Source organism: Castor canadensis, chromosome 2 (genome assembly GCF_047511655.1).
Source record: "Castor canadensis chromosome 2, mCasCan1.hap1v2, whole genome shotgun sequence".
Lineage (NCBI taxonomy): Eukaryota > Metazoa > Chordata > Mammalia > Rodentia > Castoridae > Castor > Castor canadensis.
In genome coordinates, this window is record NC_133387.1 from 16,899,015 (window position 1) to 16,905,230 (window position 6,216).

Consider the following 6,216-nt stretch of genomic DNA (forward strand, 5'->3'; position numbering starts at 1 on the left):
AAGGCTGTATAGAACACTCCTAATCTGAAGATTCACAATTCTTCTTTAATAATTCATATTAAAAATTTGAGGAATCTTTTATTTATTTATTTGGTGATATTGGGGTTTGAATTCAGGGTTACAAGCTTGCTAGGCAGGTGCTCTACCATTTAAGCCATGCCTTCAGCCTGATTAAAAAATAAATAAATAAAAATGCCAGTATTTCTAAAATGTGGTCTAACTACAATCCAGTGAGTTAAGCTGGTTTTGAAACTGATCCTGCAGCACAGGGCAATCAAAGGAGGAGCAGTCAGGGCTCCCATACACGGGTGCCAAGATTTTACTCCCCCGGCAGCTCAGTTTACAGAGGTTTTCTTTGGCTGTTTTTGGTGGTGTCAGGAGAGTTGTTTGGGATTGCTCTGTGTGACAAAGGAGTGGACCTTGAAGAAGAGCTGTAGCCCACGTCCTCTGCTTTTATGGGTCTGATGATATGGCCTGTCTTCATGACCACCTTGGGAGTGGTCAGCTTTTGGAAGGTTGGGTGGTCCACGTGGATTCTACAGGGCTCTGAATGGTCCTTTTGACTTGCTGTGGGTGGGTGAACGTGTATGGAAGCCCCTTACCTGAGGAGCTGCTGCATGGAAGTTGTCTCTCTCACTGATAATCGCATTTGGCCAATTCTTGTTTCTTCTTGGAAGGCCTTCAGGGGCTTTCATAAGAGACCTGTGTCTTTTCTTGGTGCTACATTTCAGGCCACACCACCCCACTCGCTCTAGCCAGGCTGTATCGTTCTGGGTCCTTTGGCTTATTTGTTTTCACAGCTTCCCTCTTCTCTTCTAAGAACTCTTTGATGACATCATCCCCAGTGAAAGCTTCCTGTAGCATCTGCTTTTGGTCCACTTCATCTTCTAACTCCTTTACCACTAAAGACTCCACAGATTTTGTAGCTAGAGTTCTGGAGATCAGTCATTTGCCTCTTCTCTTTCTTCTCTGTAGGGGCATGAGGCTGAGTATGTGGGTTTTTCTCCATCTGTTCTTTTTGTTTTGGTGGGAGCAGGGTTTGAACTCAGGGCTTCATGCTTGCAAAGCAGGTGCTTTACTGCTTGAGTCACACCTCCAGTCCATTTTGCTCTGGTTATTTTGGAGATGGGGTTTACTGAACTATTTGTTTGGGTTGGCCTAGAACCATGATCTTCCTAATCTTAGGCTCCCAATTACCTAGGATTACAGGTGAGAGCTACTGGCACCTGGCTCAGCTCCCCTTCTTACACAGGTTCGGCAAGCTCCTTATTTTGAGAACATTCTTCTTTGCCCACCTCTTCTAGTTCTTCTAGAATCTGTACTGTCTCTGGCCTTTTCAACAACAGGTGCTTCTTTTCCTCCAGGGCACCTAGTTCCTCTCTCTGTACCTGGAAAACAGTCCCTGTTCTCATATTTTGCTTTCTGGATTGATGGTTTTCCTTGTTGAATTCCTGAGACAGTACCCTTGATTCAGATAATACTTTCTGGTTGTTAGAATATTTTGTTTCTTGGCTGCCTAGGTCCTCAGCATTGTGGTTGAGCTCAGATCTTTTTCTAAGGAAAAAAAAATTTGGGGAATCCTCTTTCCCCAAATTTTCTCAACCAAATTTCTTCCTCTGTCATTGGTCTTTCATCTTCCTCATTAAAAAACAAAAACAAAAACAAACAAACAACTTGTGGAGCCCATGGTTATAATCCTAACTACGTGGGAGCTGAGATTGGGAGGCTAGCAGTTCGAGGCCAGTCAGGACAAATAGTTCCTGAGACCCCATCTCTAAAATAACCAGAGCAAAATGGACTGGGGGTGTGGCTCAAGTGGTAGAGTGCCTGATTTGTAAGCAGAAAGCCCTGAGCTCAAATCCAAGTTCCATCAAAACAAAAACAAAAACCAAACCAACCACACAAACAAACACTCCCACCCTCCAAAAGAAAAACCACTGTGAGCTATAGGTTCAGGCAACTGTTCCTCCCTCCTTGTCCTCACTCTCTGCACCCTAGAAGCTTCTGCATCAGCTCTTTGTGTTCAGCCAATTGTTCTTGCATGGTTTGGCCAGCCTCCAGCTCATATTTTTCCATAATTGCCTTTGACTTGGCCCATTGCCCACTGTTTGGTGTTGCAGGCTTGTTGGCTCCATCATTCTGGCCTTTTCAATCTTTTCTATTTCTTCTAATGCAGCACTTGGATTGACCTTCCACAGCTGCTCAAACCTTTCTAGGGATTTTTTTTGGCCTTTCCTTTCTTCACAATCTTGTGATATTTTTCATTTTTTATTTTCTTCTTTCTTCGAGACTTAGCCTCTTCTAGGCTCATGGCTTTGAGGGGGACTTTTTTTCCATGGGACTCAGTAAAGGGCTTGTCACTGGCTGCTTGTTCTTATGGAGGAGATAAAAAATTTCACACTCGGGAGGTGGGGCATTGTTGTCTTCCAGCCACTGAACCCATCTTCAATGGAAACAAAGGCTGATGGCTCTTTCTCGATGGGAAAATCCAGCTGCCCTGTTTCTTCAAAATGATAGGATCCCATTTGGACAATATTTGTTAGGTTTACTCAATGTTTCTTCTCTGTGGATCTGTTCAGTCTCTTCTGTGTTAAGGGGTAATTCCAGAGTTTTTTTGGTTTGACTCTATTCAGGAGCTTTTTCAAAGCCACCACTGAGGATGAAGTTTTAGCAGGCCCAAGCAGATCTGAAAGTATCAGCTTTGCTCTTGATAGTTCAGGACTGACACTGAACTCTGACACCTTCAGACTAGCCTCAGTTCGCTCAGCCATTTTCTACCTGTTCTTTCCATCACTGTCCCCCTCACCTTCACTGGCACTCAAAGAGTAGTAGACTTGGCAAATCCTACAGGAAGGCCCTCTGCAGCCTGAGTTCCATTCATTGAGGTAGACTGCTTCTCTCCCATGGGACAAGGGTGAAAACCGAAAGGAAAGTGATTTCTACTCAGTTTTGACAAGTCTTGATGCACAAATACCTGTTTAACCTGGTTTATTTTTTTATTTTATTTTATTTTTTTTCGGTGCTGGGGACCGAACTCAGGGCCTTACACTTGCCAGGCAAGCGCTCTTCCACTGAGCTAAATCCCCAACCCCTAACCTGGTTTAATTTAGTGTTGCCTACAGTTACTGGATTATGGGAAGTTCCACTTTTCAAGTCACGTGTAACAAGGTTCTCTAGGACACAATTTAGCACATACTTCCCTAAAAGTATGACTCTTGGACAAGCAATCTTGTAAATTTTATTGAGAATAGAGACTTAGTACAATAAGTCCACCTTAGTCACGGATTTATTGCAAGTGGTTTTGATCAAGTGCAGTCAAACATAAATAAATAAGAAGAAATGTCAAAAAGAATTTCTAAATTTCCATGTACACATTCTGCAGCTGAGATGATGGGGAGCTCTCAGTCAGTTCGGTGTTATTGTCAGTTGTGTTGAAATTTTTGTGTGATTGGCCAAATGTTTCCCTGCCCTTCATTTTGTGAAAATACAGTGTGCCTCCCCAAAAGAAAATGGTGTACAAAAAGCAAGGTAAAAGTCAATGTGCTTAATTGAAGTGATAAAGAGAAAATTTCAGATTTATTCAAAGGTGATATATCATATCCTATATAGACAAACCAAAGAAGAATGGATAAAAATCAGATGTTGTTGACTTAACATGAGAAAAAATTGTTTTCCTTGAATTAAGAGAGATAAACATGTGTGATTTTTGCTTCTAACAGTTTTTTTTTCAAGCAGTTGAAAATAAAAGGACTAACTAAAGCTTCAGAAATGATAGAATTCATATTTCTTCTTGAATTAATCTAGCTCCCTTTAAAACACACAAACACACACTCACTCACACACACATACACATGTATATGCACACATGGTATTGGAGTTTGAACTCAGGGCCTTGCATTTTCTAGGCAGGTGCCGTACTTCATGAGCCATGCCTCCAGCCATATATATACATATGTGTGTATATATATGTATGCATACATGATGGGACTAGAGTTTGAACTCAGGGCTCTATGCTTGTAAAGCAGCTGCTTGAAAAGCAACCACTCTACCTCTTGAGCCACACCTCTGGTCCATTCTTCTCTGGTTATTTTGGAGATGGGGTTTTGCAAACTAGTTCCCTAGGCTGTCCTCACACCATATCCTCCCAATCTCAGCCTCTCAAGTAGCTAGGATTATGGGCACGAACCACTGACACTTGGCTTTAAGCCATATTTTTATGGTTCATAAGGTTGAACATTTTTGTTTAGAAACTCATCCTCTTATATTCCTGAATAGGAATTCTAATCTGGAGAAATGTGATTGGGTGACACCAACATAACAGATAAGGTCATCGGAGTTTGACAATCTGCAAGATATTAGTAGCTTCTGAAATGTTCTTTAGGGATGAAATTGACAGAGGAAGATGGGACAGGCATGGAAGAGCTTAGATTTTTTTCTCTGATCTTTGCCACTTTTTTTTTTTTTCAATACTGGGGTTTGAACTCAGGGTCCTGTACTTGTTAGGGAGGAGCTCTATCACTTGAGTCACACCTCCAGCCCTAGTTAAGGAGATTTTTAAAGGTTGATTTTCTAACTTTTGTTGAACTTCTTGTAGTCTTCACATATTTTGTTTTCTGAATCTCTCCTTTGGCTTACTCTGTTATGGCATTTTGATACAGGGCTTCAGTTGCTACAGTCTAAGCTCCTTACTTTGTCAGCAGTAACTATTAGTATATTTTTCCTCCAGCTCATTAAGGTATACACCGATTTTCATTACCCTAGTCTATTTAATATCTAGTGAGTGCAAAGTATGAGACCCCCTAATTTTAGGTGATGTGTTCCTCATGGGGGGACTGAATGGTTCATGATGTGAACATTGTTGGATGGTAAAACTACATAGCTGCTGCGAAGTCTGACTGTTGTAGTAGATGCTTTCTTTTGCCTTCCCTATTTTGTGTGTGTGAGTGTGTGAGAGAGAGAGAGAGAGAGAGAGAGAGAGAGAGAGAGAGAGAGAGGGAAGGGAGAAAGAGAGAGAGACAGGGAAGAAATGGGGAAACAATAATAATAATAAAAGGATAGTGTTTCTTGGAGTTTTTTCTTCCTTGCAGACTATTAAGAACTACTTGAAATTCTCTCCAGCCATCCAGTTCTCCAGGGAATGTTTAGTGTGAGTTTGTGAATGCAATCCTCCTAGCTGCCCCTGCTTCCAGCACATCCTCAGGGATGCATTCTCTTGGTTCCAACATGGTGTCCCTCATTTATACTTTCCTTGCTTTGGCTGCTGCCGTGATATTCCTTGCTGTTGCCTCTCATTTCAAAACTGAGAGTCTGCTGGTTCATTGCTCAGGTAGAAGTGAGGTTCTGTACTCCCATGTGCTCATAGTAATGGAAGCTGTGTGACTCATTAAGGGTGGTCACAAAATCTTTGCTTCTCTCATTGAGAGGTGGAGTCTGATTTCTTTATCCTTGCATCTGGTTTGGCTCTAGACCTTGATTGACCAATAAAATGGGACAGAAATAAAATTCTAAGTTTTAAGAGTCTAGGACATAAGTTTTATTTTTTGTTGCTTTGTTTTGCAGTGCTAAGAACTGAACCCAGGGCCTCATGCTTGCTTGGTAAGTGCTCTACCTCTGAGTTGTATGCTCAGCTTTAGTTCATAAGTTGCAGCCTTTACCTGAGCATCTTGGAATGTTTGTTTTGGGATGAGCCAACTACTACAGAAGACACCCAAATCAACTGAGTGGAAAGACTGCATGAAGAAATGTCCATCTATGCCTCTATGGCTTCACCCGGGTTTGGTTTCTAGACACAGGAGTGAAGGAGCTGTCATTGCTATTCAGCTCCAGCAGATTTGCACATACAAGAACAGAGGAACCAGCTGACAATCCAAATTGGAGTCCCAGAGATATGACCCCATCTTAGCCCATCCTGGCCTTGTGAGTCAGCCAAGGTCCCAGTCATTCTGCAACAGAGGTGAGCTATGCCCACTAACTCTGTTCAAGTTACTGATGTACGAAATCATCGTAAGTGTAAAAAAAAGGTTGTTGCCCTAGACTACTAGGCTAAGTAGTAGACTACTTAGACTACTAAATTTTAGGTGACTTGTTACACAGCAAAGATGACTACATCCGGGAGAATGCTGGATTGCCCCAGCTCCCGCCATCCAGTGTTGCACAGGCTAATAGGTGTACACTGTATTCTCATTGCTGTACAGAGATTTGTTTTAAGGAAATAGC

The 6,216-nt window shown here is 42.0% G+C and overlaps 1 pseudogene; it reads right to left on the reverse strand.

The window, feature by feature from the left end:
- Positions 1 to 340: 340 nt before the first annotated feature.
- Positions 341 to 5,662, reverse strand: LOC109678505 (U3 small nucleolar RNA-associated protein 14 homolog C-like; annotated as a pseudogene).
- Positions 5,663 to 6,216: the final 554 nt, after the last annotated feature.